We start from the raw sequence: 27060 nt of genomic DNA, 5'->3' as shown, positions 1-27060 counted from the left end.
GGATCAAGACACCACACACACAAAAATGAATGTATAATACTACAATTTCCCATTTTGTATTTATCTTATATCACACTTTTAACTCAATGCACATATGGAGGTAAAATTGAGGTCAAAAAGTATCTTTTATCTTATGGTACATGGAAGGGATAGAAATTAGGAAAATAAATACTTACAGAAACTTCAGTTTTACAAACATGTTTATAAGTTCATATTTGCTTTGTAGAAAGGGCATCCTGCAAGAACTCTGATTTAATTACTATGACCCCAAAGTTCAGCACATGTATATGACAAGTATTCAGTTAATGCTTATGAAATGATTAACTGAGATAATAAGAAAGACATATCATTTTTGCTAGTTTGGGATGAGGATAGCTACACAGAGAGATTCCTGGCATTGCTTCCATGCAGGTGTGTATTGCAACCCACATTGGTTCATTTCTTACAACCTCTTTGCTACTTCTTGGTCCCCTTTCCATTGTGGCCTCTACTAATTTAATATTACTTTACTCACTCCTCAACAGGGAGCATATCAACCAAATTCAAATTTTAGGATTCCTTTCCTTTCCTTATTTCTCCTATGAGTGTTCTCCTCTTAGTGTGTGACCCATATCCAATAATATTGCTGCATTTGTTTTGAGCCTGTAATCCACATCTGAGGGAGAACATGTGATTTTTGTCCTTCTGAGCCTGGCTAACTTTACTTAAGATGACGTTCTCCAGTTTCATCCATTTACTTGCGAATGATAAAATTTCATTCTTCTTTGTGGCTGAGTAAAATTCCATTGTGTATAAATACTACATTTTCTTAATTCATTCATCAGTTGTGGGGCATCTTGGCTGTTTCCATAGCTTGGCTATTGTGAATAGTTCTGCAATAAACATGGGTGTTCAGGTGCATTTCCTTTAGGTATATCCTAGGAGTGGTATTTCTGGATCATATGGCAGATATATGTTTAGTTTTTTAAGGAGCCTCCATAATGTTTTCCATAGTGGTGTACTAGCTTACATTCCCACCAGCAGTGTATGAGGGTTCTTTTTTCCCCTCATCCTGTCCAGCATTTGTAGGTGGTGTTCTTGATGATAGCCATTCTAATGGGAGGACATGGAATCTTAGTGCGGTTTTGATTTGCATTTCCTTTATGGCCAGGGATGATGAGCATTTTTCCATGTGTTTTTTGGCCATTTGGATTTCTTCCTTAGGAAAAGTTCTGTTTAGTTCAGTTTCCCACTTTATTGGTTCATTGATTTTTGGAAAGTTTAGTTTTTTGAGCTCTCTGTATATTCTGGTTATCAGTCCTTTGTCTGATGTATAGCTAGGAAATATTTTCTCTCACTCTGTAGGTGGTCTCTTCAATTTAAAGACCAATTCTTTTGTTGTACAGAAGCTTTTTAATTTCATGTAGACCCATTTGTCTATCCTTTCTCTTAGTTGCTTGCGAATGGAGTTCTATTGAGGAAGTCCTTGTCTATTCCTATTGTTTCCGGGGTATTCCCTGCTCTTTCATGTATTAACTTCAGAGTTTCCAGTCTGATATTAAGGTCCTTAATCCACTTAGAGTTGATACTAGTACAGGGTGACAGTCATGGATCTAGTTTCAGTTTTCTACACGTGGTTAGTCACTTTTCCCAGCACCATCTGTTGAAGAGGCTGTCTCTTCTCCATTGTATGTTTTTGGCACCTTTGTCAAAGATAAGGTGGGCATAGCTGTGTGGATTCATATCTGGGTCCTCTATTCTGTTCCACTGGTCTTCATATCTGTTTTTGTGCCATTACCATGCTGTTTTTATTGCTATGGCTCTGTAGTATAGTTTGAGTTGGGTATTGTGATACTTCCAGCATTGCTCTTTTTGTTTAGTACTGTCTTGGCTATTTGTGGTCTTTTGTGTTTTCAAATGAACTTTAAGATAGATTTTTCAATCTCTATGATGAATATCATTGGAATTTTGATGGGAATTGCATTGAACATGTAGATTGCTTTTGGTAGTATAGCCATTTTTACTATGTTGATTCTACCAATCCATGAGCAGGGAGATCTTTCCATTTTCTGTAGTCTTCCTTGACCTCTTACTTCAGTGGTTTGTAGTTCTCCTTGAAGAGGTCATTTATGTCCTTTGTTAAGTTTACTCCTAGGTATTTAATCTTTTTTTGAGGCTATTGTAAATGGAATTGCTTTCCTGTATTCTTTCTCAATTTGTTCATTGTTGGTATATAAAAAGGCTACTGATTTTTGTAAGTTGATTTTGTATCCTGCTACATTGCTGAAGATGTTTATGGTGTTTAGAAGTTTTTGGATGGAGTTTTTGGGTCTCTGAGGATCATGTCACCTGCAAATAGGGATATTTTGACTGTTTCTTTACATATTTGTATTCCTTTTATTTCTTCTTCTTGCCTTATTGCTCTGGGTAGGAATGCCAGGACTATGTTGAATTGGAGTGAGGAGAGTGGGCACCCTTGTCTCATTCTTGAATTTAGCAGGAATGGTTTCAGTTTTCCCCCCTTAAATATGATGTTGGCTATAGGTTTGTCATATATAGCCTTTATAATATTGAGGTACTTTCCTTCTATTCCTAATTTTCTTAAAGCTTATATCATGAAGTGGTGTTGAATCTTATCAAAGGCTTTTTTCTGCATCTATTGAGATGATCAAGTGGTTTTTGTCTTTGCTTCCATTAATATGCTGTATTACATTTATTGATTTGCATATGTTGAACCGTCCCTGCATTCCTGGGATAAAGCCAACTTGGTCTGTTGAGTGACCTTTCTGATATGTTGTTGGATTAGGTTTGCTATTATTTTATTGAGGATTTTTACATTGATGTCATTAAGGAGACTGGTCTGTAGTTCTTCTTTTTGGATGTGTCCTTGTCCACTTATGGGACAAGTATAATACTGGCTTCATAGTATGAGTTGGGCAGTGTTCCTTCCCTTTCTATTTCATGGAAAAGTTTAAAGAGAGTTGATATTAGTTCTTTGAAAGTCTGATAGAATTCAGCTGGGACTCTGTCAGGTCCTGGACTTTTCTTTTTTTGGGAGACTATTTTTGCTTCATTTCATTATGTTTGCTTCAATTTTGTTACATGTTATAGATCTGTTTAGGTGGTTAATATCTTCTTGGTTCAATTTTGGATGGTTGAAAGTATCTATTTAGTATCTATTTATATTTCTCCTTACTATCCTTTTAAATGTGTTTCTAAATCTGTATTTAGAAAGTCATTAGCATGTTGAAACATGTTATAATTCAAAAAATAGTATAGAAAGTTACTATTTCTCAGATTTTTAAGTACTCTCTATTGGAGAATATTATTCATCTACCATCACCTTCTTTGCATGCAGTGCTTTTGTTCTAGCCCTAATCCAACCACTACATTATTTGCAATCATATGCAGTACCTTAATTTCCCAGGACACTCTTCATTTTGACAATCAGTAAGGTATGCCTAAGGCACTGATATTTCTAGAAATGCTGCTGTAGTTGACACTGCTTTTAGAACATGTGTATCAAGGAACTAACTCTGTAACCTGCAGTTTTATATTGTTTTCTGTTGGCAATTTGCATCAATAGAACTGTGAGAAAAAGATTCTGTTGTTTAAGCTCCCCTACTCTATGATAGTTTATTATGGCAGCCTAAGCTGATTAATATATGAATAATCCTTGGTATGAAAATATTCCTCTTGACTGAATTAGTGGTAATAGTATGAGAAATTACTGTGTATAGATACATGTAGAATCCTATTTCTGGTTGCTTTGTTAGCATCTTGAATGACTACATCCTGTTGGATAACCTGAATTCAACTGAATAGTTTTTTTTTTGTATTAAAATGTCTCTGTCTCTGTCTCTCAGTCTCTCTCTCCCTCTCTCTTCCAACTAGTTGGCACAATTGGTGCTATAAACTTGTTGAGAAACACAGATGTTATTTCCTGGAATTCAGAAGCAACTGCATCTTTATACTCTTTTTATTTGTTCCTATTCTCCCCTACTAAATCAATGAGGCATGGTTGCCTTTTCCTTATTTTGCTCAGGTTTATTTCATTGACTTGGACTTTTGTTCATTAGACAAACAGAAGAGAAGATAAATAGTCATTGGGAAAATAACATGTTAGATAAAAATGCATCAGTGTGTTTCACAGAAAATGGATGTCATAGATACATTGTGTCTACAGTAGAACAATTTAAAGATCCTTTGTGTGTACAGAAAAAGCATCTTTTTAAAAAAGCCATGGGAAAGCAGCATTTCAGCCTGTTTTATAGATATTTAACGCTTGGCAATCTGCTAAATGTTTTAGATGTATTTAAATTATTTATATATATTTAATACTTAAAGAATTATTAAATGTGCATTTCCATAGTCCTAATGCTTTTCTTGCATAATCCCATAAGATCCTATGTATATGTCTCTGATCATACTTAATACACTAAAATTATCTCTTTACCTAGCTGTGTCCTCCCTAGAATGGAGTAACTTTGAAGTCAGAGGTTTCATTTAACTTTGTTTTTCCAATCACATGGTTCATACCTGTCAATACACATTTGTTTTACTAAGTTACATAAAAATGTAGAGCACATCTATTTTTATTAAACCAGTCATTATGATTATTTAAGCATTAAAAAGCAGAGTTTTCTTCCCCTATGGAAAGGCATTCCACTTAATTGTACCACCCCAATTAAACTAAGTGTGCATAGATAGAATCTTAGGAGGAACTGAGATTTTGAGGTAAAGTTGAAAAGAACACAAACAATTTCTGTATTACTTTAATCAATGAGAAAGGCTAAAGAGCAATCTTTTTACCTCAAGAAATGTTCTTGGTAAATCAAAAGCATGAAAGCTAGTGCATACTCAACCAGGATTTTGCAGTTCTTCATGAGTGAACCAATATTTAGTGAAAGAGATTAGATTAGATATAAAGTAGGACTATGAAAGAGATAAAATGCCAGGGTCCCAGAGACCCAGGTGGAATCCTTTTTTCAAAGTGGATCAACTGGCACTTAGGTTTTTTAAATCATATTTGGTGATTTTATTTTTTAAGATCTATTTTAATTACTCTATTAACAATTTCTTTAAAAACCTTATTTTAAAAAATAATTTTAGCTTTACAGAAGTGTTATAGAGTTCCGGTATTCCCTTCCTTCTACTTTTTTCTATATTAACATCTTCTATAACTATGGTATGTTTCTGAAAATTGAAAGATTCACACTGATACAGTACTATTCACTAAGCCATAGACTTCATTCAAGTTTCTTTGGCTTTTCCACTTAGAAATTCATGGTTATTTAAATTTCAGTTTTGAATTTTAAGATTTATGCTATACAAAGAGTTATTACATCAAATCAATTATGTCTGGCTTGTTTCTTGTTTCTGTACTTCCTGTGTCCATCATTTATTCACTATAAGCAGGAAGGGATAAATTTCCAGTTCTCACCCTCTGCTTTGCTTCCTTCTACCTCTACCCTCTGTGCCCTGTTCCCTCTCTGTTGACTCTGATCAGACAATTTACATAAAGTAGATCAGCTAAAATATATTCTTTTCACTTTCCCTTGTATAATTTGGGCCCCTAGAGAAAACACTGAGCAGAGGTTGTCAAGTCAATCTGACAGCCCTGTTAATGTTATATCTAATTTGTATTATATCATAAACAGAGTAAAAATTTCAATAATTTCTTGGAGATTAGAATTAAGTAGAAAGTTTCTACTTACTAATGGTTTTGAGATGCTTATCATTTGAGGGTGTCACAATTCTTTTCTGAAAAATAGTGATGTTTTTAGCTAATCTGTCAGTTAAATGAGGGTTACACGATTTGATTCCAGTCTCCTTGTCAGAGAATACTGAAGTCCATGAATAAGGATTTAGTGTGTCTGTGTCCATAAATCACCAAAATCATACATGTAATATTTTGTTTAAAAGTGTAATTTCCCCTCTTGGGGAAGAGGTTCTACAACTCTCAGCAGATTCTTTAAGGTATAAAATATCTTATGATTCCAAAAAGCTGAAGAACTATTTCTCTAAAACTTGGCTCATTGGGAAATCTAAATCATCAAATAGATTTGACATCCAAATTGTAGTGCAAAAATATTTGGAATGTTAAAATAAATATCAAATGCATTAAGTTCACAAGCTTAGTGTCATTTCTTCTCCACATAATAATTAAGGAACTTACAGATCATTTTGATCCATTTCTGTATTAATTAATTTTTTCTACCCCTGTGTTATTTTTTGGATAAATTATCTTTTCTTCCATTACTTCCAGAGTCCTTTTCAGCACATTGTCATTCTTCCTGCCTTTGCCTACCTCTGTTTCACAAGCCATTCATTCATCTGTCATCTGAACACTATTACTTATTCCAACAAGCTTGCTTACTGAGAATTTTCTTGCTGCCTCTCCATTCTGTTTCCTACACTTCTGTTTGCTTGAAGGAAGTGCTCTGGCTAACAGAGTGTGTAACCATAGGGACTGTCAGTGCCAATAGCATACCAAAAGCACAAGTCTGGAAAAAACATTAACCTGATCCTTTTGTGGGATCTTCTTAACAGAAAGCAACCTATGTCCTTGGATGGGGTTTGAAATTTATAGCATGCAACTAAATTTAAACATAAAGAAAACAGTTCCCCTTTTCATTTGAGAATACTTTACAGAGTGTTAGGAAGGGAAATGGTGGAAGTTTGGGAGATGGAGAATGGGAAATTGCCTCTCACCCATTCATATTCATGCAAAATACTCCCACGCTGGTTCCCACAATATGAGACAATTTTATCCTGTTACAAGTTGGCTTAAAAATCTTTCAGTAGTTTTGAGATAAAGTCTAACTCCTAGTGTGGCTTCGAGAATTCCTAATGGACTGCATTGCCTACCTCTTTCATCTTAACTCTTCATTCCACTCCATCTTTTACCGTGTCATGCTGAATGTCTTTCAAGCTCTCTCCACTTTCTGACTTATTGATTCTTATCAATGATCAAATGGATAATTTTTCCATTCTGCCTTTCTTATTTTACTCATTTTTTCCATTTCATCACAAATGACACTCATGTATTAGTCCATGAGGTTTCATATCTGAAACAATTTTAAGTAGTATTGATCTCTAAATTGGGGATTACATTTTAGATGGTTCAGACTGAAGAGTTGGAAGAATTACCAAAACTTACTATGAAGATGAAAGAGATGACTGGGTAACAGTGTCTCACATTTGTAATCCTAGCTACTCGGGAGGCAGAGATCAGGAGGATGGAGGTTCAAGACCAGTCTGGGCAAAAACTGAGACCCTGTTTCAAAAATACCCAACACAAATTGGGGATATTAGAGTGCTTGCCTAGAGTACTGAGTTCAAACCCCAGTACCTCACCCCTAAATAATGAAAGAGATAACAGCAGGGAAAAATTGAGCCACCTGCTGAAGGTCATTTGAACATGACCTCCTGGATGTCAATACACAACAAGGTGAGAATTCTGCTTTGATTTAGGATTTCCATGAGAAATTTAGATCACCATGAGAGAGGTTATTTGTTGAGCTGCCACATCAGTGACTACCATAGTAATAACATTAATACAAGCCTGGCTCTGATCCTTGGACCTAATGTTTCACCTCCAACAGAGCCTCAATTATATCCAGAGGGTACTTACCAGCTTTAGCTTAATCTTATGTATCTCCAGAGACACAAAAAAATAAGAATTTGAAGGTGGGCAGACCATTGGTACTGTATACTCTCAAGTACACATTAGAAAAATTGGGTCCTCTGTAGAAAGGAATAAATTAGGAGAACCAATATTTAATAGAAACCAAATGAGTGGGGATTGGTTTATTTTATTCATGATTAAATTCTGTAGATCTATCCTAATTCCAACCTTTAATTTAATTTGTGTAAATAAAGTCAGGCCAAATATGTGCCAGTAAACAAATTCTACTTGTTTACTGTAGAAGGATTAAACACCAAAAAGGGGAGAATTTTCTGTTTTACTAAAAATTAGAAAACCTCATTCTAAAGATCTGTAATTGCCTGCACACACCAAATGTTAGTCATCTGTGTCAACAGCACATGACAAATGGAATTGATTGTTCAACTCCTGAGTATCTTGAAATCCTGGCACAAGAAAATCCTGGCATTAGTTTCATGCTTAAATCATATTTTTGATGTTTTTTACTCATTTAACAAGTACATGTTCAGCACAGTAAGACAGTATCTTTGCTCTGATGGGACCTACAATCTATAAGCAAGGTGGTATTGCATCATTAGTTCATTAGTCATAGCACACCATTTGGTGGTACAAGGAGAAATATCCTTAAGTTCTTTTGATCTTGTGGGGTCTAGGCTAGATTAACCTAACTCTTCAGTATCACAAAGTGTATTAAACGAGGTTGAGACCTTATGATTATTTCTTCATGTTTCCATGGACAAGTTTCATTGCCTCAAAAAAATCTTTGATTTAGTTAATTTTTTTCTAGGTTCCATCTGTGAGTTTTATTGCTTAGAAGAATTAAATCAGCTGTGAGGGATGTGTGACACAGCCATTTTCCTACTTTTTGGCTCAGGTCTCTGGCAATGGATGAGCTCCAAAGTTCAGTGTGTTACAAAAGGGATTTAATTTTTTTCCTCATTTGAAATCCAAGAGGCAGGTCATCCTCACTTAACAGAGAAGCATACTTCTAAATGACTTTTCTGAGGTTCTATCATGAATCAATAACAGAGTAAGAACTCAAATCTGTGTGTGACTGAAGGGGCAAAATTTTTTATTATAACTTCTCTCAGGCCATCCTTCTCTCAAAAAATATTTTCTCTTATTTCCAGAATGAATTGATCAAGATAATTGACTCCAAGTTAATTTTCTGATACAACATACCATAAAAACATCCTTATAATGAAGCAAATGGGAAACAAGCATTCATATGTGCTGATTGTTCTTTGAACAGTAGGGAGTTCACTTGGATTTAAAAGGCTTTAAATAAATAATCCATTGTGTGTATTGGTACAGAAGTGGTTAAAGAAAGCTGAAAAGGTAAGAAGTAAGTTAAGAAAGAAACAAATTGGAAACTTACTACAATCTGGTGGGAAAAGAAAAATAACTCAAGCAAAATCCAAATGGGAATTGCAGAGTTTGGCTAAACAGTGCTGCCAAACCTCAAAGCAGAGAAACATGTTCTCAAGGCTCACAAATGGAGGGAAAAAAATGTCAAGAGTCTGAAGGCAAAATTGGAAGATCTCTGGGAGCCTTCAAAGGCCACACAGAGGAAAATGGCCCCTTTAGCCCTGGGAAAATTGCCAGGCTGAAGGAGTGGGAGCCAGACCATGGAGTCCTTCAGAAGAAAGTGGGAGGGGACTTCAAGGTTCCAAACAGCTGAGGGAAACAAGAGAAGCCCAAGTGAATGAGGCTCCAGGATCTCATGGGGAGGATAACTTACAGGGGATAAGTTATTTTGGCAGGATCTTAAGTGTATGGCTATAATTTCAACTTGAGTTTCCGGCACTCATGCAAACTATTGAAGTGTTACTCTCAATTTTATGGAAACCTTTGGTGGGGCTGATACACCATTATTAGGTTCCCTCTGTTTATCTGTATGTGACACATTGTTCCCTATTGTTAAGGGACCATAGAATGTTCAAACAGTGCAGAAAAATTACACTTTTCAACTGCAAATATAATATCTTTTTTAAACAACTGTCAAAAATCCATTTTCTGAAAATCAATTCTACACCTGATTTCCAACAACAGATTAGAGATACTCAGCAAGTGACTTTCAGAACACTGTGAAGTGTTTTCTTATTTTTAGAATGGGCATTTTTCCAGAATCTTTATTGCATCTCCTTTTTTCCTTCCCCATTCATTGGCCATATCTAGTTTATAGTGACACGTGCAACATTATTGCACTACTTACCCTTGAGAAAAAAATATTTCTTGTCTTTTTAGCATAAAATCTAACATCCTTTTTTTTTTGTCTTTGAGACAGGGTCTTTCTATGTAGATAAGGAAGTGTACATTACAAGAAGTAGCCTTAAGAAATTCAGGAGTTATGAAAGTGTTTTTGTCCTGATTATGATGATAGTTAAGCATGGGTTAAAACTCATGGAGCTGCATAATCCTTTGAAGCAGGTGAGTTTTCATATATTCAAATAAATATGTATTAAATGTTGAAGGAGTTTGTCTTTACCAAGTGAGTAGCCCCACCCCGATTAACTCCTTAATTGTGACTTTTCACACCTTATCTAGATATAAATATTCAATGTTCATGGCATGCATTCAAAAGGTATCATAAAAATATGGAAAAATATTATTGCAGGACTTTAAAGAAGACTTAAAAAAATAGAAAGAGCATGTTCAATGAATGGGGAAACTCATTACCATAAATGTCATTTTCTTGCAAATTTAGGCATTCAATTAAATTTCAATCATATGTAAGCTACCATGGCAGGCATAAAATACCATATTTTAAAGCAAATTAAAACTCATAAAATAATGTACATGATTTTTGAAAATATATAAGTGGAAAATGTTTTGAAATATATTGCAGAAAGGAAGCATAACAATTTCATGAGTAGTCTTTGGGGATAGGTATGAAATGAAATCTTCAACTGCATATTCCATTTCATTTATTTATGAAAATAATCAATGGTGAAAATAATCCAAATATGACAAAATATTAGTATTTATTGATGCTAAGTTGTGGATATGATTTCAAGTGATGGATATTGTATTTTTCTGCATGTTTGAAATATATTATCTCTTTTTTTAAAAAAGTAGTGAGAGGTGGTAGTTGTTAGAAGTGAGAAGTAGTCTAGGACTTGTCTTACAGGGACATGTCCAGAATAGAGATGCAGAGCCATATCCTCTGCCTAACCTTTCTGTAAATAATCTCTCCAACCTCTCCATACTATCAGCAGACAGATTTAGAAGTCTTCTGATACTGACACAGCAGTGGGCACTTATTTCTATTACAGTATTACACTTAGCATTACAATGATAATTTTGATACTTATACTTTTTCAGCTTTTGAAATTGTTGCCATTCCCTCAACTGAGTGAAAATAGTACTTTGTGAGCAAAAAGAACAAAACTGAGAGCATCATAATGCCTGACTTCAAAATATGCTATAAAACTATAGTAATCAAAACAGCATGTTATATAAACAGACATATTGACCAGTGGGACAGAATAAAGAGCCCAGAAAGAATCCACACATTTACAGTCAACCGATTTTCTAAAAAGTCTTTTTAATTAGTAGTTTTGGGAAGGCTAAATATTCACATGCAGAAAAATGACATTAGATTTTTATCCTACTTTATACAAAAATTATCTGAAAATGGATTAAAGACTTAAATGTCAGACTTGAAGCTGTAATATATCTAGAAAACAACATAGGGGAAATGCTCCCCAAAAGTGGTCTTGGCAATGATTTTTTTGGATATGAGCCTAAAAGTATAGACAGCAAATGCAAAAACAAGAAAAAAAAAAGACAAATAGGATTACATCAAACTAAATTGCTTCTGAACAGCCAAGGAAACAATCAGCAGAATGAAGAGATAACCTACAGAATGATAGAAAACATTTGCAAACCATATATATGATTAAAGTTTAGTATCTAAAATATATAAGGCACTCAATAGTAAGGAAACAAGTAACTTGATTAATAGGCAAAAGATCTGAATATATATTAATCAAAAGAAGACATGCAAATGATCAATAGGTATGTTGAAAAATGTTAAATCACTGATAATTAGAGAAATGTGAGTTAAAACCAGAATGAGTGTCCATTAATAGATCAGTGGGTAAAGAAAATATCACACACACACACACACACACACACACACACTTATATAATGCCATAATATTCCACCTTAAAAGGAAGGAAATTCTGTCATTTGTGACAACATAGATGAACCTGGAGGACATTATGCTATGTGAAATAAGCTAGGCACAGAAAGACAAATACCAGATGGTATCACTTATATGTGTAATCTTTTAAAAAAGCTGAACTCATACAAAATAGAGAATAGACAAGATAATGGTGGTTACTAGGGGCTGGACAATGGGGACAGAGGAAAGGATGTTGGTCAAATAAGTTTAAGTTCAAGAGATCTTTTGTACAAAATGGTGACTATAAGTAATAAAAGTATTTTTGTATTCTTGAAAACTGCTAAGAGACCAGATTTTAAGTCAATCTCTTTGTTTCTCTCTCTCACACACACTCTCTCTCACATACACAAACACACACATACAAATATGTGGGTATATTAATTAGCTTGATTTAGCCAATCCATAGCATATATTTCAAACCACATGTTATAAACAATAAATACATACAGTTTTTTCAGCAAATAAGTAAATGAACGTTGGGCCAAATGTAAAAAAAAAGACTTCTTTTTCTAACAGTGGCACTCTAAGTTCAAACTCTACACTTGCATAGCCTACTCTTCTTTGCATCTAAATTTCTGCCATTTCCCCTGACTTCTAACAGTTGACCAAGGCTTTAGCCTCCAAGGAAATAACCGCTCAGATGCATATTATCCTCAGCATTTAAAAGTTCTCAGATTTAACTTTCCCTATTCAACAAGTCAGAAGGAATCTCATAAATAGTTCTGTGGAGATACCTTTGAACTTTGTTGTATGCTTTTGGAATTGTACTTGTGTGTGTAAATAGAGGTGTCTAAATAGATATGAAGATGAGGTTTGTGACAAATGATTTGTGATATCTAACATTTAACTGTATCCTTGACAGAGGCTTTTTTTAAGTATAAAAAGTCAAGTTTTGATCCAAAGCTTTGGTTTGATGGTTGATGTTTTCTGTAAGCTGTTCTTCATAATTTTATATCAGATATCATTTCACAGTTTTTGTAAGTTTTTAGCAAATTTGATAAATAATACAACTTCTTTAGAATTCTTACATTGTTCCACAATTGCATCATTTGTATTGAGGAACATAAAAACAAGGTTAAGATTCTTATATTTGGTTATGAAAAAACTGGAAGCAAGTTAGTATATGTATATAATACATATATACATGGAAATGTCATAATGAAATTCCCTGTATAGATATCTTAAATAAACCAAAAAGTCTTTTTGTAAGAAACAAAGGACAAGAAGGTCCTGTCTGGGGGTTGGTACCAGTGGGAGGGGGAGAATATAAGGAAAGAGTACAGGAGGGTGAATGTGGTGGAAATACCATATACTCATGTATAAAAATGGAAAAATGAGACCTGTTGAAACTGACCTAAGAAGAGGGGGAGGGGGATAAAGGAGAATGATGGAGAGGGTGAATTTAATAAGATATATTGGAAATAATTTTGTAAATGTCAAAATGTACCCCCACTACAATAATAATATGATAATAAAAATAAAATAAGAAAATAAAAAGGTTTGGTTGCCACCCAAAGGGTTAATTAAAATCTCTGTTCTGTCACTTTCTCTCCAGGAGTCCATAGGTAAATTACTCAACTTCTCTAGAATTTAATTTTATTATCTGTAAAATGGAGACAATAAAAAAATGTGCACCATAAGTTTTCTATGAATACTAAATGAGGTAATACATGTGAAAACAATAAGCATATATAACCTAACACATAGTGAGTATTCACCTAATAGTAGTTGTTACTTTGAACTTTAGCCAATAACTTTTGGTAATGGAGGTTTCTAAGGAAAAGTGGAGGAGCATAATATGAATCAGGTCAAAAGATTAACTGAGGTTCAAAATTCCATAAAGACTTTGAGCGATTTACTTAGTTCTTACTTATTATCTATCTATGTATCTATCTTTATGTATGTAGTGTTGTCTCAGCATTCTGTTTTCACATCCCTTCCTTTTCTATGTACTATCATCTTAGTTCCCCTTATCACAAACTGCTATCAGTAATCTGTTGAGACTTGTTCCCGTCTTGTGCAATAGGTTCCTTTCTCTCCATAGGAATCTATTTTTCAGTGTAGGCACTGAGAGCCTACACCTATAGGTGTCAAGAACAGGGATAAAGAAGTTCTGAAATATTGGAGACTTCCAATGACTTGGAGATACTTTTAGATGGATATTCTTCCTCTCTGGCTGTTTGTAAAGCTGGATAGGTAAAAAAGGAGAAAACAATAAATAAGCAAAGCCCATGCTACCTTGTTTTCTGGGTTGCAATACTAACAATTTATTTTCTAAATCAGTTAGAAATATTTTTCTTCTGTCAGTAAAATTTTCCATTTCATTGTTGAGCTCATTCTGGCAATAAGAAGGATAATGAGCAATCTTCTTTCCAGGCCAGCTCTGTCATCCTGTTTTGCACAAAAATGTTTGGTCCTCTAGGACTAGAGAGACATTCTGGAATGGCTGTTCAGAGTGGGGGACATGACCCCAATCCTAGCGCTGTAGCTGATTGAAAACATCATTTCTTATGTATGTATATAAAAATTAAGAAAATGGACAAAATCCTCAATTTAAAATAGGATTTGTTTTCTTTTTCTTTTATTTTTAGTACTAGGATTTAAACCTCATGCATGCTAGGTGAGCACTCTACCATTGACCTACATACCTAGCTCTTTTTTTTAAATTTTATTTTGAGATAGGGTCTAAGTAACCCAGCTGTCCTCAAACTTAAAATCCTCCTGCCTCAGGAGTCTGAGATTACAGGGCTGAGCCACCACACACAGCTAGGATTTTCTTTATATCATTGGCTACCTAGGGTACTGAACAGATAGCTGAGATGAATCTTTTTGCAATAGGAAAATGTTTTATGAAAAGTTAGCCGCAAGCACAAGATACAAGAATGAGGCCCCTCATGCCTGATGCTTGTCACCTCTGGACTAGATAATCTCTAAGGTTTTCCCAGCTTTAGCATCACATAAGGGTATGATTGATTCTTTACTCGCTGGAAATGTTTCTACCCTCCAATCAATTCAGCCATCTTCAGTAACCAAATAGATTGGCATTTACATGTAGCAAATGTGTTACTGTCTGATCCTTTCTAAAAGAATTTGAGGTACCATAATTATTTTTAATGTTTTTTTTTCTTGTGTGACTGGAGTTTGAGCTCAGGGCTTGCAAAGCAGGTACTCTACTGCTTGAGCCATACTTCCCTAACAGTTTTTTTAAAGGAATTCACAAAAAAGAAGAGGTAAGAAAGTGAAATACAAAAGAGAGAAAACAAAGCCAACCATGAAATTCAAGATTTTATTTTGATCTAATATTATTCTCTAGACTCTATTCTTTCCATTTATTGTCCATAAACCATGGCAAAAGAATAAAGAATCACATTGACCTTGTAATACTATACAAAATCCTGGACACTTCAAATTTTCTCATGAAAATGTCTGGTAGTAACCTGAGATTTGTTGAGGAGCATCTATAATGAGAGAAATGTTTTTGCTATCTTACTGAGTCAGACTTCAGCAGAGCAATCAAAATGATTGTTCTATTTAGAATTCACCAACAGAAATGGTAACTTGTTACCCACAAAAGATATGACTCAGGTCTTATGTGAATATATTCATAATCCTCTTAGTTGCAAGTTACCTGAAGCATAGTAAATAGACTAGCAGTGCCATATTGTGGCAAGAGAAATAGTCACATATTCTAAACACAGTCTTATGATGAGAATGGCATTTACTGTTATATTTTGCATTGGGAATATGTAAAAATAATGATACTGGAAAGAAATGTACAAGGTATGCTTAAAAATAGTATATTTCACAATGATATTCTTGAGCCTTTCTGCAAGATAGATTTTGAAAGCATGTTTGTAACAGTGGAACTACTCTATGGAACTCAGGGAAAGAGGATGATAGAGCATCAATAATATCATAAAACATAATATGTGAATATAGAGGATGTAAGGATGTTTATTGAAAGCTGTTTAAAAATGGGGGATGGAGGGAAGTAAAGGGGTAAGGGAGAGTAATAAAACGAGTTGAATAGACCAAAGTAAAGTACCCACGGTGGGCATACATTGAGAAACCCCTTTGAGCATCAACTTAAATATTAATAATGAAAAACAGACAGGACTGTAAAATAGGTGCAGTGTAGAGGGGGTACTAGTAGGAGGAGAGAGAATGAATGAAGAAAGTTTAGGTGAGGGTATATGGTAGATGGACTTCTTATACCTACCTATATGAAATAGAGATAAGAAAACTATTGCAATTGCTTTAAGTGGGATGGGGAGGAGGTTAAGAGGGAGAGATGATGTGGGCAATGTATGTAAAATATAAATCTAATCAGAATTGTCACTAGGAATCCCCCCTGTATAATGAATATATCCTAATAAAATAAAATCCTGAACTATAATAAATAACATTTCCATTTACACATTCAAACATTTGTTCATTGATGCTCATTAGGGTTGTTTTTGTCCCCCAAATGTTGTTTTTTTCCCCCTCCAGTGAATTATCTTATGTTACCCTTTCTTCTAAGTATTGTTAGGTTACTCTGTAGGAAAAAAAAGAAGACTTCTGATTCTAAGAGGAAATAACAGAAATTGAATGCATTCTCTTGTCATAAAACAACTAAAATATCAGAGAAAATGAAGAACTGGTTTTCAAGACTTTGGATATCAGGCAACAAAAAACAGTGATCCCTAAATATGGTAAACAAATGAAGGGAGCCCTATAATTGCCAAAACTCATTGCCTGAAGAGAGTTTCCAAGCTACGATGTAGCAAATGGAAATGAGGCAGAGCCCAGAGAAATCCATTCACTAGGGAGCCAGGCAGGTACTAAAGAGGAGAGGGCTGCAAAGAGAGAGTGCTCTGGAGATCAGAAAAGAATCCTTCTCAAGTTTTGAGCCAAATAATGTTCTGGGAATGTATGGGCAGAAATTATTTCTGCCTGGGGTAAAGAAATACTCAAAAAATATTAGAAGCAAGAGTACTTACATCTTTCCTTATAGGACTAGAAACAGTGCTCAGATTTCTATTAGGGAAGAAAACTTCCTAGGTCATGATTAATGCATTGGATAGAAGATTCAGAAGAGTCTTTTCCTCAATAACAGGGAATAATTACCTCTAAGGAAACACACTGTATAGGTATTACCTAATAAATCCTAAAAACAATAGCCAAAAAGATCAAATTTTTCCAAATTATGTAACTGTGTCCCAGAACAAAGATCAAGAATAGTTTTTAGAATACAAAGATAGAGATACAGCACTCTACAAGAAAAAAACATTCAGTATCTTGTATCTAATAAGAAATTAGCAGATGTGCGAAGAGGCAAAAAATACCAGCAATTATGAAGAGAAAAGTCTATCAAGCAAAACTAACCCACAGCCAAAATATATGTTAGAATTAGCTGACAAAGGCAATAGAAAATTATAACTGTTTTTCATATATTCAAAAGCTAGAGGAAATATTGAACATATTAAATAGAAAGATAAAGACTATTTAAAAAGAAGACCCAAATCAAAGTTTCAGAGAGACAAAAACCAGAAAACGAATCCTAAAGCTAAAACTTAGATGTAAAAAAGATATTGATGGAATTAATGACAGTTTAGACACTAGAAATTTAGTGAACTTATAGACATAGCGGTACTGTTCAAAAAGAAATAAAAAGAGAAAAAGACTAAAATATAAAATAAAAATAGAGAATCAGTGGGACAACTTCAAATGAATTTATAGACATAAAATTCTTTCTTGAAGGAAGGTAAAAATCAAAGAAAATAGTTGAAGAAATAATGGACAAAACTTTTCAAATTTATGAAAACCTTAGGTCTTTAAGAAATGCAAAGGCTGGGAATGTAGCACAGTAGAAGAGTGCTTGCTTAGTATGCATGAGGCCTTCAGTTCAATCTCAAGCATTAAAAAAAAACCCTGCTGTTTATTTTTTTTACATTTTTATTAGCCTATATTAGTCATACAAAGGGATTTCATTATGAAATTTCCAAGTATATATACAATATACCCCAATCAAATTCATCCCCTCTTTCAGTCCTCCTCATCCTCCCTCCAAGTTGCTGATTCTTATGAGTGAGGCATGGTGGTAAAGCCTGCAATCCCAGCACTCAGAAGGCTGAGACAGGTGGCTCATGAGTTTGGGGCCAGCCTGGTCTACATACCAAGACCTTGTTTTTAGAGATAAAGAAAAGAGAGGCACAAAATACCTACAAGCAAGAAATATTTTTTAAAAACTATAATATTTTTAGATTTTTGAAGAGCATTCCTACTGCTTTCCGTAGTGGTTGTCCTAACTTACATTCCCACCAACATTGTAAAAGGGGGCCATTTTCCCTATACCTCCCCACCATTTGTGTTGTTTGTGTTCCTGATGATAGCCATTCTAACAGGAGTGAGTTAGAATCTTTATGTGGCTTTGATTTGCGTTTTCTTTATGGCAAGGAAAGTTGAGCATTTTTTCATGGTTTTTTTCTTTTTTTGGCCATTTGTACTGGCCAAAAAATTTTTGCCTTTGAAAATTTCTGTCCAGTTCACTTGTCCATTTTTTCACTGGGTCATTGATTCTTCGGGAGTTTAGTTTTTGAGCTCCCTGTAAATTCTGATTATTAATCAGATGTATGACTGCTGAAGACTTTCTCCCATTCTGTGGGCTGCCTCTTCAGTCTGGTGACCATTTCTTTTGCTGTGCAGAAGGTTTTTAGTTTCATGCAGTCCCATTTGTCAAACCTTTCTCTTAATTTCTGAGCCATTGGAGTTCTATTTAGGAAAGTATTGTCTATGCCTATATGTTCCAATATTTTCCCTATTGTTTCATGCAGTAGTTTCAAAGTTTCAGGCTTTATGCTGAGGTCTTTCATCTACTTTGAATTGATATTAGTGCAGGATGAAAGACAGGGATCTATTTCTAGTCTTATACATGCAGATATCTGGCTTCCCCAGCACCATTTGATGAAGAGGCTATGTTTTCTCCATAGTATGATTATGAGGTAGGGGGAAAAGGATAAGGAAGAATAATAGAGGGGATTAGACTGATTAAAGCACAATATATTTACAGGAAAAATACTAAGGAAACTCCCACTGAACAATGTGCAGGCACTTAAACAATAAAGTACAGGAATGTAAAACAACTCATGATAAGGGGAGGGTACTAGTGGGAGGGGGAGGGAAATGATGAGGGTAAAGGAGGGTGAATATGGTCAATGATTGTCTATACATCTATGGATGTGGAACAGTGAAACCTGTCAAAGTCACTTTATGAAGGGAGAGAGGGGAAGAGGGAGAATAATGAAGGGAGTGAAACAAACTGAGTACATTGTATGTATACATGTAAATGTTACCATGAACCCTCAAGTACAACTAATACATACTAATAAAAACATTAAAAAAGAATACTACATTAAGCCACATCATACTTTGCCCCAAATCAATAATTATGAGAACATTTTCTAAGCAGAGAGACGATGTTATAATATATAGAAGAGCAAAGATAAGATGGCAGAGTTCTTGTCAAAAACAATGCAAGTAGAAACACAGTAAAGCTATACTTTAAAAATTACTAAAAGAGGAAAACCTGTGAATCTAGAATACTATGCTCAATGAAAAAGTCTTTCAAAAAAAGTGTGACTTAAAAGCTTTTTCCAACATAAAATGGTGGGGAGAATTTATCACCAGTAGTCTTGCACTACAAGAAGTGTTACAAAAATCCTTCAGGCTAAAGGAAAATGATACCAGCTGGAAATCTAAATATACACAAAGGCCATAAAGATCTTTTTTATCCAAATATTTTTAAAAGTGAATTTATTGAATAAGCAAAAATAGTAACAATAGAATGTGGAATGATATGTAGAAATAAAATGTATGACAATAATAGCACCAAAGACTAAGAAGGGCAAAATGGAAGTATTATAAGGTCTTTATACATGAAATGGTATGATATTACTTAAGGTTAGGTTACCATAATTTAAAGATGTATACTATAAACCCTAAATAATCATTCCCTAAAGTAATAAAACAAAGAATGATAGCTAATGAGCTAACAAAGCAGATAAAATAGAATTATAAAAAATAATTACTTTATCTAAAAGAAGGCAGAAAAAGAGGAAAGAGGGAATGAAGAGCACATTGAAGAAGGGGGAAACAAATATGAGGTTAATTTAAATCTTGCCATAGTAATAATCATATGATATGTAAATGATCTAAATAACCCCAGTGAAAAGGCACAAGTTATAATTTTGAGACCCACATATATGAAGCCTACCAAAGAACCACTTCAAATACAGAGACACAAATGAATTGTAAAAGTATGTAAGATATATGCTATGTTAACATTAACAAAGAAAATTGGAATGTTATATTAATATCATGCTAAATACTTTCCAGAGCAAAAGATATTATTAGGGATAAGTAAGTTATCCAATAATAATAATGGGTCAACACATTGTTGGTGTTTTCCAAAAGGCATGAATCAACCCTAATATCTATCAATAAATGAAAAAATTGTGTTATATCAATATAATGGAACACTTGTAAGCAACAAAAGGAATAAACTTGATTTGTTCAATAACAGGGATGAATCTGAAAATACTTGTTCAATTGGAAAGAAATCAAAAAAGAGCACATTCTATATAATTCTATTCATATAAAATTCTAGGAAATGCAAAACAATGTATAGTGACAAAAAAAAAGTAGATCACTGGTTTCCTGGAAGCAACCAGGTAGTTGGGCAGGAGGGATGTCATGGGCAGAAGAGGAAGAAAGAAATGATGAAAAGGTCCAAGGAAACTTTTGAGAGTGCTGCAGTACATGTCCCTTATCTCAACTGTGGAGATAAACTCATGGGTCATATTGAACATGTGGAAATAGGTCATCTATATAAACCTATAAAATTACATATTTTAAATATGTACAGTTCATTGTACATCAATCAAAACTCATTATGGCTGTCTAAAAATAAGTGCAATATGGTAGTGTTCATAAAAGATAGTATCTCAGGGTGATTAGGATACAAATGCTTTACCACTTTATCTTCTCTACTTTGTACCTTGAGCATCAGCATTTTTTTATCAGCAGAATAACAAACATGATAACTGTCTCATAAATAGGCAGATGCTAACTAGAGACCTTGGTTAAACACATATTAACTGAATATATTAACCAAACAATAATGCTTATTGTGTTAAGTTTAAGAATCTCTCTGTGCAGTTGTAATCTTTCATCAATTTAAATGAACCTTTGATAACTTTGCTTAAACTCTCCTAAGCCACAAAAGAAAAAAGTCAGACTTTCCTTATGGCATGTTTATAAGAGCAGTTACAGACTCATAGTTTGAAAGGACTTCAGAAATATCTGTCGCAATAAACATGGGTGTGCAGGTGCCTCTGGAGTAACCTGTGTCACAGTCTTTTGGGTATATCCCCAAGAGTGGTATTGCTGGATCAAATGGTAGATCGATGTCTAGCCAAGTTATGGAAACAGCCAAGATGCCCCACCACTGACGAATGGATTAAGAAAATGTGATATCTATACACAATGGAATTTTATGCAGCTATGAAGAAGAACGAAATGTTATCATTCGCTGGTAAATGGATGGAATTGGAGAACATCATTCTGAGTGAGGTTAGCCTGGCCCAAAAGACCAAAAATCATATGTTCTCCCTCATATGTGGACATTAGATCACGGGCAAACACAACAATGGGATTAGACTATGAGCACATGATAAAAGCGAGAGCACACAAGGGAGGGGTGAGGATAGGTAAGATACCTAAAAAATTAGCTAGCATTTGTTGCCCTTAACGCAGAGAAACTAAAGCAGATACCTTAAAAGCAACTGAGGCCAATAGGAAAAGGGGACCAGGAACTAGAGAAAAGGTGAGATCAAAAAGAATTAACCTAGAAGGTAACACCCACGCACAGGAAATCAATGTGAGTCAACTCCCTGTATAGCTATCCTTATCTCAACCAGCAAAAACCCTTGTCCCTTCCTGTTATTGCTTATACTCTCTCTACAACAAAATTAGAAATAAGGGCAAAATAGTTTCTGCTGGGTATTGAGGGGGTGGGGGGGAGAGGGAGGGGGTTGGGGGGAGAGGGAGGGGACGGAGTGGGTGGTAAGGGAGGGGGTGGGGGCAGGGGGGAGAAATGACCCAAGCCTTGTATGCACATATGAATAATAAAAGAAAAAAAAAAGAAATATCTGTCTTATTGCTTTCTTTTCTGAGAAAGAGGTTGGGAGTGGAGGGAATGAGTGACTGACTTGAAGTCATACAACTAACTGGGATTAGAACTTGTCTCCTGACTTCATGAGTAAGAAGAGTTTAGTGTTTCAAAATTCAGAGGGCTTCAAAATAGAGACCATACAATAAATATTTACTAAACTCAGAATAAATAGCCTAGATTGAACTCCTGACATACTCACCTATGTAAAAAATCCAATGAAGTATTATAGAGAAAAGTATTTTGGTACCAAACTCCATACCTCCTACTTTCTTAATTTAACAAGTTTTTTTTTCTAAAGGGACACAATAGGAAGAGCATAAACTTCCCTTGTCTCCTTTTGTTCTGTCATTTCTGCACTGTTATATTTAAGGCATGGTCCATTTATTTGAGTTTATGAAAAACATGAACCAGTACAAAGTCGTCAATTTTTATCTTTCTATTTCCTTGTGTCTTCTTAATTTTCTATATCACTGGATTTTTGTCTTCTTCTATTTGTTTTTTAATTTAATTAGTGGCAATAACTTTCCAGGGATTCTGGAAACATTAAGTCTTTTCAAAGTAATTCAAGGCATAAAACTATACATAAGGGGAGACAGAGAGAATGAATGGTCTGGGGGAGGGAGAAAGGGAGGAAAAGGAAGAAATGCTGTAGCAGATAACCACCAAGCCATCAGAATGGATGGGGGTGGGGGAATCTGCATGTATTAGTAAACTACTATCAATCATTTTTTTTAAAAACCCACAGCAAACAGATACAGAACAGTTGTGGGTTTTGGCATGAATGCACACACAGAATATTTCTTATCTCTATCCTTCCTACTGTACCATTGATTTGTATTATTACTCTATAAACATAACCTAAGAAGAAAAATGCTGGTTCTTTGTGACCCAACCCAAGTCTAAACTTTGATCATCTGAGTTATGCAGAGTTTTCAGAAATCCTAGCTGAATTCAAAGGAATGAGAAGTGGAAGGTGACAAGACAAGGCTGAGTTTCATGGGAGGGTTAAATCATGCATTCTAAAAAAATAACTGGAGCACAATTTGCAATTATGCTATAGAGTGGCTCTCAGACTTGAGGGAACATAGAAATCACCTGGTATTCTTTGGCTCTTCTTTCAGACCTCTGATTTAGTAGGTCTGGAATGGAGGCTCACAATTTCCACATTCAACAAAGTTCACAAGTGATACTGCTTCAGGTATATTTATGTAAATAAAATTTGGTTAGATCAAACTCTCCTTTTTGGTTGCAAGCAAAGCCTTCGATGCCTAGTTCCAATGTTTACCAGGTAGGAGCCCTTAGAAAAGTCATATGACTTCTCTATATTTAATATTTAAAATGTAAGTAAAAAAGAATGATTTTATGGGAGTTAATGAAATAATATATGCAAAGTGCCTGGTATACAGTAGATGCTTAACTAATGTTAGTTTCTTATCCCAAACACATACCATCTTCCTTCTTAATTTGAGCCCAAAACTGTATTTCTCCCCTAATTCTTGATCTGAGCATAAACAATTCCACATATTTAAAATGGTTAAAAAGAAAAATCACTTACCTAAACTCAAATGGCCAGTTGCCAGTTCCAGAAATACTTTTGCTATTTGAATGACTGAGACATGACAGAACACTGATGCAGGCATATAATTAGCCATGATACACAAGCCAGCTGATGTAGGATTTTGAAACTTATCCAAGTAAAAAATGTAATTCCAAATCCACATGTAGCACCCTGTCTTGAATCCTGTTTTGTCAATTAAGAAAAATTTCTTTAAGAATGAGTTAAATGATGTTTTCCAGTTCTGTACATTTACCTGCAAATGACAAAATTTCATTCTTCTTTATGGCTGAATAAAATTCCATTATAAAAACCACATTTTCTTAATCCATTCATCAGTGGTGGAGCACCTTGGCTGTTTCCCTAGCTTGGCTATTGTGAATAATGGTGCAATAAACATGAGTGTGCAGGTGTCTTTTTTGTTACCCAACTAACATTCCTTTGGCGATATCCTGAGGAATGGTATTGTTGGATCATACAGTTCAATTTTTAGTTTTTTGAGGAGCCTTCATACTGTTTTACATAGTGGTTGTACTAATTTATTTATATTCCTACCAACAGTATATGAGGCTTCCTTTCTCCCCACATTCTTGCCAACATTTGTTGTTGTTTGTGTTCTTGATAGTGGCTTGATAGTAGCCATTCTAATAGGAGTGAGGTAGAATCTTACCATGGTTTTGATTTGCTTTTTCTTTATAACCAGGGACATTGAGCATTTCTTCATGTGTTTTTTTTTTATCATTTTGACTTCTTTCTTTGAAAAAGCTCTGTTCAATTCATTTGCCCTTTTCTTCAGTGGGCCATTGATTTTTTGGGGAACTAGGGAACATCATCTTAAGTGAAGTTAACCAGATTCAGAAAGCCAAAGGTTGCATGTTTTCTCTCATATGTGGAATACAGGCCCAATACAAATATAAGCAATCTTACATATATGTAGAACTATATACATGTATCCAAAAGTGGGACTGGGAGGTAAGACTAAGAGAGGAGGAAAAGAAGAAAACAAAGATAATGAGTAATAATGAAATATATCACATCTGTGTAGGAAAAAGACACAGAGAAACACACTGAAAACCTTTAAACAATCCAGGATATGGAAAAAAGGGCTAGGAAGTGCAGTGAAGGGTATTACATTGACTTAAGCACAATGTATGTACAGGTATAATACCAAGGCAAAAATCCCACTGAACAACCAACAACCACCTGAACAATGAAGGATAAGAATTAAAAACAGTCACACTAAACGGAGGGCACTAATGAGATGGGGAGGATAAAAGAGGGAAGTAAAGAAGGTGAATATGGTTGATGTTCTTTCTATGCAAGAATGAATATAGAATTTTTAAGACTGTTCATATTGCCATAAGAAGAGGACTAAGGTAAAAAGGAGAAAAATGGAGGGGTTGAACCAGTTTGGGGTACAATACATATATACATGGACACATCACAATGAAACTCTCTGTATAGATATCTTAAACAAACAAAAATATCTTTTTCAAAAATGGAGGTCAGTAAGATAAAAGAGGTCCTGTCTGTGGATTGGCATCAGTGGGATGGGAAAGGATATAAGGAAAGGGTGTAGGAAGATGAATAAGGTGGAAACACTATGTGCTCTTACATGAAGATGGAAAAACAAGACCTGTTGATACTATTCCAGGAACGGGGAGAGAGGGGATAAAGGATAATAATGGGGAGGGTGAATGTGAGATATATTGGAAGCACTTTTGTAAATGTCATGAAGTACCCCCAATATAATTATAATATGATAACATAAATAAAGATAAATAAATAAAAGAATGAATTAGAAGACAGAGCATTTATATTTACAGACAAGAGTTTAGGGTAAATACTTATCCATTTTAAATGTATATTCTAACTCCTTAGCCTCTTGTTTTCATATTAAAAGCTATTTCCAACAGCTTTTAATCCAGCAAGATTCTCTGACAAATACCAGATTTAAACACAAGCCCAACAAACACCTATGCAGCCCAGCGGAACATTTCGCAAAATGAGAATGATGTTTGGACCAATAAACATAATGCTAAGGAGAAGCTCAGCATCTTAAATGAGACACAGAACTGGAAAACTTATGAAAGTCTCTCCATATTTATCAGGGATAGATCAAAACCAAAAGAGGGTACAAACAAAATGTGACTAGGACCCTTCTTGACAGAACCATAACTTAAGACTCTTCTTCCATTCTGTGGAACCCACTGAAACAGCATCCCTTATTTAGCACTACACCACGAAACACTGGGAAAGCATACCCCACTTTTAGTTTGCTAAAAAGAGTTAGAAATATAAACTTATATTTTAAGTATTTTTCTTCTTTTATCAAAACCAAGCATACAGAATTTTAAAGTCTAGAGTGCTATGTCACTCATACAGTTGCTGACTCATCCCCATTAATATTACACCTCCTCTTCAAAGACAACTACTTTCAAATGTTCTAATATTTTTCTCTATGCTTCTAAATAACTTTAAGTTTAACTTCATGTAACTATGAGTCACTGCTGGCCCAAATCACACACTATATTTTATTTCCTGTTTTGTACATATTTTTCCTAGAGTTATCTATTACATTTTCTTTAAAGAAATCTCTTAGTTTTTTCTGTATTGCTCTTAAATCTTCCTACATCCTATAATAGCCAGCACTGCAATACAATCACCCACAAATATAACAAGTCAGATAATTTCCCATTTCCATTTTTCCTGGAGTCCTTCCTCCTAGACATTACTTGGGCCTTATATTTCAATTTGAACTGGCTTACTAAATGTATTACTGGTCCTGGATCTGGGACCTAGCCCCTCCATTTTTGTTTTATTCCTTTCTTTTAGTGAAGGCTAACTCATTTTTCTTGCTTAGATTTTAAAATTAATTTCTAAAGAATCCCTGAAAAATTATTTCATTTATGTTTTAGAGATACTGCAAAGTAGAAAATTAATTTATACATTACTCTTTATGTTAGCAAATGGTATATTCTCACAAGTGGCAAAACCTAAGCAGCTTGATAGAGCAACCTAAAAGTGGTGATGAACTCTCCAGATGAGAAAAACAAAGGATGGGATGTTATCATTGGAGAAGGCTTAAAGTTTGTATTTCTCCATCAAGTTCCATAGTTTCTCTGATACCTGATTAACACCTGATTTTGGCAATTCACTATAATTGAACACTATGTACAAGTAAGAAGGAAAAATCAATTCAATGATGATGAAAGAAAAAGAAATGAGCTATAGACTCACTGGGAAAAATTTACAAAGACTTTTCTGTGTAGTTTAGGCACTGCTTTTTGTTCCAAAATAGCAGCATTGAAGCATAAAAAAGTAGCAGTAATTTGGGTCAATGTTCAGTCAGATCCCTCCAAAAAGGATCTCAAGCCAACCAATGTATGATGTGCAGTGACCTCTGTTAAAATAAAGCTTTGGTTAACTTTTCCATTAAGTAAAGTTAATGAGT

General features: G+C 34.5%; 1 protein-coding gene across 6 annotated transcripts in view; it reads left to right on the top strand.

Annotated features, from left to right (window-relative positions):
• Window positions 1-27060, top strand: part of LOC141424793 (uncharacterized) — a 352524-nt gene that overhangs the window by 49152 nt on the left and 276312 nt on the right. Inside the window, exon 3 of one of the 6 annotated variants that reach the window (XR_012449703.1) lies at window positions 8779-21874. The exons of the other annotated variants lie outside the window; for them this stretch is intronic. The gene's annotated coding sequence lies outside the window, so the exon portion shown is untranslated. Of the gene's footprint in view, window positions 1-8778; window positions 21875-27060 lie in introns of those variants that run through there. 6 annotated transcript variants of the gene reach the window in all.

This window comes from Castor canadensis, chromosome 7, assembly GCF_047511655.1.
Source record: "Castor canadensis chromosome 7, mCasCan1.hap1v2, whole genome shotgun sequence".
NCBI lineage: Eukaryota > Metazoa > Chordata > Mammalia > Rodentia > Castoridae > Castor > Castor canadensis.
The sequence above is the reverse complement of the archived record's forward strand: the minus strand, read 5'-3'. Positions and strand labels throughout refer to the sequence as shown.